At 41.9% G+C, this 12,707-nt stretch overlaps 2 long non-coding RNA genes across 2 annotated transcripts; both read left to right on the top strand.

Moving 5' to 3' along the window:
• The first annotated feature begins 2,609 nt into the window (after positions 1–2,609).
• LOC140692157 (uncharacterized) lies at positions 2,610–5,440 on the top strand. The gene is made up of 3 exons (XR_012067731.1): positions 2,610–2,839; positions 4,021–4,085; positions 5,177–5,440. It is a non-coding gene; the product is annotated as an uncharacterized lncRNA (long non-coding RNA).
• A 2,981-nt stretch (positions 5,441–8,421) lies between these two features.
• On the top strand, positions 8,422–9,238 carry LOC140692158 (uncharacterized). Its single transcript, XR_012067732.1, has 2 exons — positions 8,422–8,611; positions 8,998–9,238. It is a non-coding gene; the product is annotated as an uncharacterized lncRNA (long non-coding RNA).
• Positions 9,239–12,707: the final 3,469 nt, after the last annotated feature.

Here is a 12,707-nt window from a genome sequence, read left to right on the forward strand (position 1 = left end):
GCTAACATAACCACACCTGATTGTCTTATATCAAGCCTCATGCTTACTTACATTGCACTCCTAAAGACGGATTTCATAAGATGAATTTGACTTTCATATTTACTGCAACCATTGATGCTGGAAGTCTCCCTGATCAAAATTGCCCTCCACGGTTGGAATGCTGTCATATGACAGAAGCATGGACCCCAGAAAGTCAAAACTGTTTCTGGAACCCATGTCCCTCTCATTAAGCTACCATGAAAACTCTTTTTGCTAATTTCTCCCTTTTTGTTTGGGGCCACAAAGTTATTTATCATCTGAACATTTGTCCACTGTCTTTTAATGAAACCAGTAATTCTAGCATCTCCTGGAGTTATGAGGCTTTTCTGGCCCTATTCTAAGCATTCCCAGTGCTCACAGACACAGCCCCAGCACAGTAATCTACGCCATGTGGCTCTGCACTTTGTGCCTCATAACATATCTCATGGGAATTACACACTAAAAGATGGCCTATTTAAAGTTAACCTTACTTCTCATGTTTCTGATCACATTCTTTCTTGTACTCCACATCCTTGTATTTTTACTATGTCTTACCAAAAAATCAATATTACTCTTCAAAAGAGATTTTATTTACTTCAAGTTCATACGTCTGTCTGGTATACCTCCATATTAGCACAACGAATATTACATATTTAGGTCTCTCACATGTGATTGTCCTGAAGGGACAGCCATAGGTCTGTTTCCAGTCAGTCTCACACGTCCCTGGGAAGGGGCTAGCGGCTTTAATAAACTAGCACAAACTATCTCTAAATGGAGACCTAAATGCTTTATTGGATGGCCCATAGCATTCATCATCTCTGCCGCCGTCACTACCGCTGCAGCTTCTGCAGCGACTGTAAGTTGCTATGGGGCCGCGCCGTCTGTTCCACCCAATAGCCCATTGGGCAAGGTTTTGAATGGATGGTCTAATTATAGTTAGCCACCTATGACTAAGAAAAAGATGGTATTTTACTGTAATACTGCTTGAGTAATGTATGTCTTAGGTTCTGGGGAACACTGGTCTGAAAATGGGTTATTAAATTACTATATCATTCTCCAGTTAGAACTGTTTTGCCAGAGAAAAGGTAAATGGGAAGAAGTACCATATATACAAGTCTTTATGAAAGTCTATAATGAGGAAGGAAGGAAGCCAGGTACTAGATTGCTGGTTCAAATACAAGCAGAGAAGGAATATAAAAATGAACAGAGAAAGGTTACCAGACAAGTAAGGGAAGAAAGAAAACAGCAAGAACAAGCACCTTCCAATGTCATGGTCGCCCAAGGTATCATAGACGAGGAAGTTAAGGACTGACGGGGCCCGGGGCTCTCAGCTATGTTAAAGGTCCCCTGTAACAATTGCCACCCAAGAGCCTTGGGTACAGCTGACAGTGGGGTCTCAACTAGCGGACTTTCTAGTGGATAATGGCAGAAACTTCTGTCCCAGTACCAATGACTCAACTGCTGTTACGACCTGTGGAATGCAAATTTTGAGAAAGGGAGCAAGTAATTTGGAAACAAAAAGAAATCTTAAATGTCTTCTATAGAAGTCAGTAAAAATGTTTAGCTATCTAGTCAGGCAGCTTTGATTTGTTCCACCTGCCAAAAATTCAATTTCTATCCAACCTCTTCTGAGTCTTACATCGTTGTACCTAATTTATGGCTAAAGATTTAAAATGGGAATTATGAGGTCTCTGTGTTTGTGATTGTACGTCCCTATATGTGTGCTGTATATATGTGGCATGGCCAAAATTAATTCATTAAAGAGCTCTATCCAATTGGCTTAAAGGAAATTAAATGCTTATATAAATACTCAGGAATATAAAAGAAACTGGCCAGAATGAAAATTGGGTTTATGTGATCTAAAAAATATTCAGTACTGAATTAATACCTGGTCATTGAAGTTAGCTTAAGCAAATTGGTTTGATAAATATAGACATGTCTCGAGATTCATTAATGTTAAGAATAAAACTTCTACTGTACTTAGGTTTAATAGAAATACATAAGATCTTGTCATATTTGTTAAAATTTGTTAGCAAGAAAAACAACTCGGTATAATATTCTTGTAAGTAACTTAAATACAGATGAGAAAGAGCTTTTCGGTAAACTCTTTAGGAATGATTATTTCAGGAATATCTACTCAAATTGTTAGAGCAGGCAGATAGCTAGATATGAGCAGAGAAAGGGGGACACAGACCAAATGACAGGAATTAGGCAGAAAAGAGGGGCACAGGACAAATGCAGGAAACCACACGTCATGTGAGCAGCAGGGATCCTTGGGCAGAGAAAGAAAAGCTGGAATCCTTGGGCTGATAAGGGACCACAACTTTTGGCTTGGAGGCCAACAAAGAAAGGTCAGAAAAGGCAGGAATTTCTAGTGCCCGAATGTAACCTTTTACTCATTATGCCCTCATTTCAATAAAATTAGCCTTGCAGATCAGAAGTACCCATCATGCACCGACGCCATGAGGCTTCCGATCCAGACTGAATAAGGACAAAAATCCCTCCTCCCTTTGGGAAGGTGGAGTTGGGATGATAATCAGGGAATACGACCCAAACCCTTCCCTCCCCAATGAATATTCCGCCCATTCATTTTTACACCCTATGTAACTAACTTGCCAAAGAAACTAAGGGCAGCTGCTCACCTGAGCCTGCCCGCTCTCCCCTGAGAGTGTACTATCCATCCTTTAATAAATCCTCACTTTAACTTTTTAACCTCTAAGTCTTGTCTGAATGTTTTCTGGGACGGGACAAGAATCTGGTACACCAGTTGCACCTATCGGCGACATGTTTGGCAAGCTGCAGCCAGGAGATTGCAGATCTGGTAAGCCAAGGCCTCTCGCCTCCCTTGCGCTTGAGAGACTCAATTACTCTCTTATCATCTGTCACTTCTAGGGCGCTCGCCACTAAAACCAGTGAGGGGATCATGGACTAAAGAGACGATAGTTCTGTTCTGATAGTTCAGTTCTTTGCCTACCGCAAAACAATTTTCTATGCTGCATTCTATAGGCACACAGTTAAGAGCTTAATACTACCCCCTCCCCGAGGCTATCCTTGTCTCCTCTCCCTGCCTCCACCTCGCTACTTTCTGGTCTTTCTCTGCAAATGGGAGGGGGGAAGGAGGAATTTACCGAGCACTTCCCAAACCTTGCTGCCAGGTTTGTTTTCTATTTCTCATTGTTACATATGCACAGGGCTTGTTAGGGAAAGTTCCCAACAACTTTCACAGGAAGCTAAGGACCCAAACAACTTATAGGATATTTGCCCTCTGGGTTTCAAAAATAAATACAGCTTTAAATAAACTACAAGAGAGCATAGACAGCGGCTGAGGCTGCAGTCCCTATGGGAGCTCCCTCCAGCCACAGGTGCTTACTGGGGGACCACGTCCCTGATGATGGTGGGGGGACAATCCCTCACCGCGCGATAGGGTTCAGGCTATCATTTGCTTCCTACCACGGCACAAGGTCCTGGCGTCTAACAGACGCCCTCATGGTACACTATGTATACGGGGTCTACACCTACTCCAACCCCGCCTCTCTTAAGGTGGGACAGGATCTGGGCAATAGGGCCATGCTCTTGGCTGCGCCCCGCTGATACTGCACTTGGCGTTTTCCACCCAGGCCCTCAGTTCCCCCTCAGTACAGGCATGATGCTTCCACCTCGCGTCACCATACACCTTTCCCCGTGCGCAGCCCGCTGGATGGAGTGCATGTGGGAGGGAGAAGGGGGATGGAACGCTAAGATCTGGGGCATCACCCACTAAAGAAAGAGGTTATCCCACTGGGCCTTCAGGAAGGTCGCCATCTCGGGTTCTGCAGACCCAGGATGGGACAAGGTGAGCTCCCAGGACACTGAGACCATCAAGGCAGTTTGCCATGTGGGGGGTCGCTACCCCTACATCGGCCAGGTTCGGCAGGACTAGGTGGACAGGGACGCCTGGAACCAGTCCTGTCTTACGAAGTCCCCAGGGAACCTCCTAATGTTAATGTTCCTTCTCTGTTACAGGAGCATTCTCTCCCTGAAGGATCCATGGGAAACACTTCCTCCATCCCCAAGGACTCACCTCTTGGGTGCGTTCTGAGTCACTGGAACCAATTTTCTCTAGATTCTTTAAAACAGAAAAAATTCATTTTCTTTTGTAACACAGCCTGACCCCAATATAAACTCAGGGACAATGAGGCCTGGCCAGAAAATGGAAGCCTCAACTATAATACTATCCTACAGTTAGACTTTTTTGTAAAAGACAGGGAAAATGGACAGAAGTTCCTTATGTTCAGGCCTTTATGGCCTTAAGAGAAAACCCAGAGCTTTGCAAGTCCTATGTAAGGGAACCTTGTCTGCTGGGACCCATTCAAGCTACACAGAAGCCCCTATAATAGCAACTCTGGAGGAACACAAGCCCCAGACAGAAGACCCAAGCCCAGATGCTCTTTCACCATCTTCAACCCCTCCCCCACGCTATAAGCCTCTTTACCCTTCCGTACTGAAAGTGCAGCCAAACTTTCTTTGCCCCCTCCAGGAAGTAGCAGGTGGGCCTCAGGGAATTACCAGAGTCCACACTCCATTTTCTTTAACCTCAACCAGTGTCGCACACTGTTGGGCCGATTCTCAGAAGACCCCAGTCGGTTCACTGAAGATTCCAGACACTGACTCTCTGCTTTGATCTTACATGGAAAGACCTAAATATTGTCCTTTCCCACTGCTGCACCACTGAGGAAAAGACCCGTATCTGGGCATAGGCTCAAACATATGCTGATGGATTACACATTACCCAGCCTCAGCAATACCCTGTGGGCTTGACAGCAGTGCCTCTAATTGATCCCAATTGGGATTATCATCCAGGCCAGCCTGGCATCACTAGAAGGGACCGCATGTTCCTTTGCCATATTGAGGGAATGAAATGGTGCATAATTAAACCTGTTAACTATGATAAGGTTAAAGAGATCACCCAGGGCCGAGATGAAAATCCAGCCCTATTTCAGGCTCGGTTGGTAGATACCCTCAAAAAGTATACTAATGTAGACCCAAACACTTTTGAGGGACATACTGTATTTGCAACCCACTTTATTAGCCAATCAGCCCCTGATATACGTAGAAAGCTTCAAAAGCTTGCCATGGGGCCCCAAACCCCTCTTAACCATCTTATTGGCACGGCCTGCAGTGTCTTTAATTATAGAGACCTGGCTGAGGAGGAAAGTTAGGACCAGCGTGACGTAAGACGGGAGCGACGGCAAGCCAAGCTTCTGACAGCTGTCATGATAAAACCTAACCCACCTCCTGGCCACCCCAAAAGTACTCCCAGAAGACCCCCACCAGAAAGAGGAGTCTGTTTTGGCTGTGGGAGCCCTGAACACTGGAGCAAGGAATGCCCAGGAAGCCGGTCTCAGCCTCCACCCAAGATGCCATGCCCACTCTGTAAAAAGATGGGCCACTGGAAGAGGGAATGCCCTCAGCTCCGAAGGGAGGGAGGAAATTCCCCCACACCAGTCAAGGCAGTGGTTGATTGATGGGACCCGGGACCTCCCAATGCTCCTGAGAAGACAGTCATCATCACTCAAGAGGAACAACTGGTGACCATTGACGTGGCAGGTAAGCTTGTCCAATTTCTAGTGGAAACAGGAGCCACTAAATCTGTCCTGACTTCTCACGCTGGGCCACTTTCCCCTGAAACCTGCTCTATTGTTGGGGTAGAAGGAAGGGCAAAGCTAAAACATTTCACCACCCCTCTAACTTGCGCCTGGTGAAATACCCTTATAACTCATAAATTTCTTGTCATGCCTAAATGCCCCAGCCCATTATTCGGAAAAGATTTTTCTCTCGGCCTTGGAGGTAACTCTTATGCTCCCTGAAAACCAAAAACAGGGTTTATTTTTGTCTGGAATATATATTATAAAAGATACAAACAGTCCAGCCAAAAATATTCCCCCAGAAATAAAAAAAAAAAAAACTTGTAGATCCACAGGTCTGGGATCAGAGAATCCCAGGAAAGGCAAAGTTTGTCACTCCTGTAAAAATAACTTCAAAGGAAACTAGTAACTTCACTTTCAGTGCCAATATCATATAAAACCAGAGCCTCGACGAGGCCTCCAACCCCTAATCCCAAAATTCATTAAATATGGGCTTTTGGTGGCATGCCAATCCCCTGTAATACTCCAATCCTACCTGTCCTCAAACCAAATGGGGAATACAGAATGGTCCAAGAACTTCGAATCATAAATGAAGCTGTAATTCCTCTCCATCCTATTGTTCCCTACCCATACACAATCCTCACTCAGATCCCTGAGGACACTGCCTGGTTTACAGTCCTAGATCTTAAAGATGCCTTCTTTTGCATACCCATTCACCCTGATTCCCAATACCTTTTTGCTTTTGAGTGGACTGATCCAAACACTAATGAAACGCTACAATATACCTGGACTGTCCTTCCTCAGGGATTCCAGGATAGCCCACACCTGTTTGGCAATGCCTTAGCAAAGGAACTAAGGGAACTCAAATTAGAGACGGGGCATTATTACAATACATAGATGACCTCCTTATCTGCAGCCCCTCAAAGGAAGCTTCAGACCAAAACACTATACAGGTCCTTCTCAGCACTCCTACTGCAGTAAAGTTACAGGGGACCACTAATTCAGTACATCTTTCTAGAATTAAACCTACCCCTCCCCCTGAGTCTTCACAGGACACAGATTCCAGGCTAAGTACCATTATCTCCCCTTGTGCCTGCTGTTACCCTCATCCGCCCACACTGACAAATATGCTTTGGTGGATTTGCATACTTATTGTCCTCTTTCTCCTGCTAGCTCTCACAATCTTATGAGTGCCGCTTTAACACCACACCCACACTTGAAAAAAAATGCTCTGTCAGTACTGGGTTTAGTAAAACCCGCTCCAATTCTAAAAGACACCCCACAGTTTCTTTTTTTCTCTGCCTTTTTTTCTTTTTCTCTTCCCCCCTCACCCCCCAAGTGCTAGGAACCCTAACTCTACCCTTACTTGTTCTTGTCTCATTTATCCAATCTCTTTGGTCTCAAGAGTTAACATGGAAAGATAACACAATAGTCAATAACTCTCGGATTATCGCTAAGGGAGAAAATCTCTCTCTGCTGGATTTGCCATACACAACCCATCACCCCAGGAGACATAAGCACTATTCTCAAGGACTACCCAGTCAACAACCACACTGTATTCTCTGCTTTTAATCAGTCTACTTTTGATTACTCTAGACAAGATTTCTCTTTAATCGTTACATGGGAGAGGCCCCCTCCTCTGTGTTACCACATCACACCTCCCTACTCAAAGGCTATAAATATCACCAAAACCTCCCTTATCTGTAATCAAGTTCTAGGATGTACCCCTTGTTACAATGATACTCACAGAGGAAACATAGACCCCTTTTCAGCCCGTGAGGCTCTCTCTAACAAAACATAAGCCCACCCCTAAATATCTTTAAGCCTATAAATTGGAGTGATATAGTGGGCCAGCCTCTTTACACATCATCCTGAACTCCTAACCACACACATTTATGCTATTACAATTCACAAACTAATGCCAACAAAATTTCTTGCTCTAGTTATATCAGCTATCCCCTTACTATGAGCCTCCCTGTCTATGAACCCCCTCCTGGATACTCCAAACCAAAAACAAAATTCAAAATACAGATGGACCCCTCCATAACTGTCTCCCACCTCCCGAAACTTTTCTCCAGCTATATAACCAAACCAATCTCACAGTTTGACCAGCACCACCTGGATTATTATGGCTATGTGGAACCTCAGATAACTACCTCACAGTGACCAAAGCCATTGCTCTCTCACATCTAGACAATACACTTCACTATGGGGACTGCAGCTTGGGAACCCTGGCTCCAGCCCAAATAACTGTCCTCAATGTGACCCATGTGAGACAAAAAAGGGCCTTTGGTCTGGTACTAGCGGAAATTATAGGGACGGTAGGTGATGCTGCCCCTTGGGGAGGATTTGCCTACCATGAAACAACCTTGAGGGAGCTAACCTCCTTCCTGGATAATGCACTAAAGAAAACCGGAGACACTCTAACACTCTTACAAAAGTCCCTTGATTCTCTGGCAGGGGTAGTCTTTGACAATCGCTGAGCCCTAGACTATCTCTTAGCAAGCAAAGGAGGGGTTTCTGCAGTCATAAATAAAACATGCTGCACATACATTAATGTCTCAGGGGAAGTAGAAGTAAATGTTAAAGAAATTTATGAACAGGCTTCCTGGCTCCACAGGTACAACCAAGGAAAACAGGAATGGACTGAGACACTTAAGGGATCGTTTCCAGGGTATACCTGGCTTCTTCAATTTCTAGGCCCCACAGCCACCATATTTCTCATCTTTCTCTTTGGTCCTTGTATTTTTAACCACCAAGTAAAATTTCTATCCTCTAGAATACAACAACTTCACCTTCAAATGATGATGCAACAAGGATTCCAACCCATTCCACCTGAAGATAAAGACCATCAACATCCACTGGACAAGGCCTCTGCCTCCTTGTACTCCCCACTCTCCATCCCTGCCACTACTAACAATCACGAAACCCATATCTCTGACAGATAGCAAGGAGATCTGGGCCCACAGGTAGGGATTACGTCCATATTCAGCTTGAAGCAGTTACAGAAGACTGACCATCAGCCCTTTTCCCCTTAAAAGATTTTAAGGGTCCAGACTCCTTGAGGGGAAAATGTTAGAGCAGGCAGATAGCTAGATATGAGCAGAGAAAGGGGGACACAGACCAAATGGCAGGAATTAGGCAGAAAGGAGGGGCACAGGACAAATGCCAGAAACCACATGTCATGTGAGCAGCAGGGATCCTTGGGCAGAGAAAGAAAAGCTGGAATCTTTGGGCTGATAAGGGACCACAACTTTTGGCTTGGAGGCCAACAAAGAAAGGTCAGAAAAGGCAGGAATTTCTAGTGCCCGAATGTAACCTTTTACTCATTATGCCCTCATTTCAATAAAATTAGCCTTGCAGATCAGAAGTACCCATCATGCACCGACGCCATGAGGCTTCCGATCCAGACTGAATAAGGACAAAAATCCCTCCTCCCTTTGGGAAGGTGGAGTTGGGATGATAATCAGGAAATACGACACCCTATGTAACTAACTTGCCAAAGAAATTCAGGGCAGCTGCTCACCTGAGCCTGCCCGCTCTCCCCTGAGAGTGTACTATCCATCCTTTAATAAATCCTCATTTTACCTTTTTAACCTCTAAGTCTTGTCTCTGAATTTTTTCTGGGACGGGACAAGAACCTGGATCACCAGTTGCGCCTATTGGCGACAAAATGATCTCCCCAGATATTTGGTAACTTGAAATTTTATAGTGGTGCTAAGTTAAGTTAAATGATCGAAGTTTATTAAATAGCCAGTTCATTTTCAGATAAAATAAGACATTGAAACATTTATTGCTGAATATTGACTTCCTCTTGCAAAGAAACAATAGATATTTAGAAATAAATATTAATAAATATGTGGTGCCACCCTGAAATATTCTCTACTACTAAGGGAAATATCTCAGTATTCTAGGAAAGTAAGATGAATGCTTTCATTAAAAGAAGATATAAGAAATGGAATTATGTTTTGTTAATAAAAAAAAAAATTGACATTGTCCTAAAGCTAGTTGCTTCTGAATGAAAAAGAAAATATGGAACAAAATAATATGGATAGGGAAATTTGTGGAAGGCTTGCAAAAGAGGAACCCTGAGGAAAAGGTTTTACACATGGTCTGGATTGGCTAAGTTTAAAATGAATTTAGTCCAGAAAATTAATCCTTAAAGTAAGATGGTACAAGGCTAGATTTAGTTCGCTTTCTCTCTGTTGAGAGAACAAAGTTATCTTAAAATGTTAATCTGCTTTTAGTAACAGATTTTAAAGTTTCTTTTATCCCTTAAGTGATCTGTTCTGTATTTATCTTTGAAATATTTTGTTAATGAATAAGTAATGTTTCAAAGTGACCAATATGTTTATCTGACCAAGTGTTTCGAAACTTTATAAAAAGCTTCCCAAATATCAAATTTTAATCAGAGTTCTTTTGACCTCCAGCTAAATCTGGGATGCTTCAGAGGGCCCTTGAAGCATCCCAAAGAGAGATTTTAAACTAGTAAGTTTCATGTGGTATGTTAAATAACATGGAAAGTATTGACCAATGAATAATAAATCTTCCTAGTTTATATTGTATGAGAAAATATTAATATAGATATTCTAAAAATTATATGGAATCCCTAAAAATATGGTATGTCTGAAATGTTACTAATCATAATTCTGGTTATTGTGACCAGGTCTGTTTATCAATTACAGTGTAAATAGGTGTTTAACCATGCTATTAAGTCTTCTGTCATTTATAGACAGTTATGGTATTATTCTGATGCTTTTGCAAAATTGCTTTCTCTTCAAGGAGATTTACTGGTTTCTAATAAATTTCAAACTATAATAGTGAACTAAACTGGGTAAGAAATTTTAAAATTCTGATGGAAACTCTGATTTCATAAAGCTGTTAACAACATCAAAAAGATTAGTTACATGGGGCTGAGTAAACTGATGAATATGGTTATAATTTTTGGTTTTGCCTAAAATATTACTGGCTTTTTAATCTGTGTTTTCCAGATATAAATAAGCTCTTCCCCTTAATTAATTATGACACAGCAATTTGATAAATTGTACCTATGTAAGCAGACTTGGAACAGTTATCTTTTTCCTCTATCTGATCACTCCAGAGACTTGAAACTTTTAAATTCCCAGTGGCTCTATCAGATAAATTCGGAAGATTACCTCCTAACAGGTATAGGAATCTCAAGGCATTTTGAGGACCTTAAAGAGAAAATACTTCACTTAAATCTATAAGGCAAAATCTGTGACAAGCCCTTGACATGACCTTCCTGGCCGTAGGAGACCTTATTAAAATTCCAGCCAGAGAATCCTTATTAAAAGTTCTGGCACAGCCAATTTAAAAGAGCCTATATGATTAAATAATCAGAATTAATTTGTGGAAAAACTTTTCTTGATTTGGCTATATATGATAAAATTGAGGGTAACTTTAGAGAGAAAACGATTAGGTTTTATTGAATATTAAATTCTAGTTTTGTTAATTGAGGTCTATATTTACTAATACTCACTTCCCAGATCATTCCTTGCTGTTATGTTACATTGCTGCAAAGTTTAATTGAATTATTAAAAGAACACTCTAGGTTTGTTTCTGAGGGTCAGTAATTTATCCTTGGATGAAGATCCGATGTCTCATGACCTGCAAACAGGAGATTATACACACTGGAACAGACATGATTTAAAGAACTATCTTCAGCCTGAATGGAAGGACCCTTTATCAGGTACTCTTAACTAACACAGTAAAAGCTAAAGGAAATTGACTTTTGGATTAATTTCCAGTCCAAAAGAGCCCTTGCACTGGAATGGCCTATAGAGTAGTGCTAACCTTAAATCAATGCTCAAATGGAGAAGCTAGCAGACCAGAAAGAGAAGATGACATCTGAGGTAGACAGCTGACCCAAGACACCGGACCAGGCCTATATACCAATTATTTTGATAATTGCTCTTACCTTTGATTATGAACTAATCCAATTGCTAGGTCTATGGTCAATTACCTCTATCTAGTGCTTCTGTGTTATCTTGGTGGGTTTCCCTACTCCAAGGCTCTAACTAGATAGTCCTTAGAAAATTTAATCTAGGAAAAATAAAAGAAGAAATTATAGTTCTATGTAGGCCACTATTGACATTACAAAGTGGGAGCCCTCTCCTGGCTACTTAATAATACCTGATCTGAGCCTGGCCATACATATGAATTGTCTTATAATATCACTCAAGCTCAATCAAGGCAACAAACAAAATTTCAGTCAAAGAATATAACTTCCCTCAATTATGGAAAAGACTTGTATAGTTAATATCAGGGTATGGACATGTAAGCTTAAAGGTTCTCTTATGTTTGGAAAAAATTTTAAAAATTGAACTATACTATGGATAAGCAACCTAATAACACTAGGAAATTTGTCTAGGAGTCTTATGAACAATGCCTGTATAACATCTTTCCTAAAGATATGTATTGGTACAGAACAGACTAAGTCAGTTGACCTGGAGATACACTGAGCTGCACCTAATGAAAGTTCTTGTTTTAAATTCTTACTTATGGCCTTACTAATGTTGCTAACTATATTATTTGCATTTTGCCTGTTTTACAAAATTGTTGTTTCTTGCATTACCAAATGTGTCAAAAGTGTGACTGAGCCTCTGATAAAATGATAAAGTAGCTTGGAACAGTAGAACAGATATATGCTTCTGCATGAGACCTATGATTGTAATGGTGCAACTCTAGATATGGGAAAAAACAACAAGAGAGAATATTCTCCTGGACCATAACAGACTAGTAAGACAGGTGGTCCGGATAATTTTTGCTACTGTTAATAAGGCCTAGTCCTGTAATAGCACATTGAGTGGCCTATCAATATAATTCTTGCATGGCATAGGGATAAGCAGTCCAAGCTCCGTGGATGAAATGGTTGTGCCAAGCCATGGTCAAATGTATGATCATGCAGGCACTCGCCATCAGCCTCTACAAGGATTGGGTCACGTTGGCACTTGCCTTCGTACTCTGCTTGGATTAAATCATGAGCCACTGCAGCTGCTGACCTCCAACACACCCTGAAAGGTGTTCGGGGTGGAGGTCAGGAAT

The sequence above is a fragment of the Vicugna pacos genome, unplaced genomic scaffold, assembly GCF_048564905.1.
Source record: "Vicugna pacos unplaced genomic scaffold, VicPac4 SAC-SAT, whole genome shotgun sequence".
Classification (NCBI taxonomy): Eukaryota; Metazoa; Chordata; class Mammalia; order Artiodactyla; family Camelidae; genus Vicugna; species Vicugna pacos.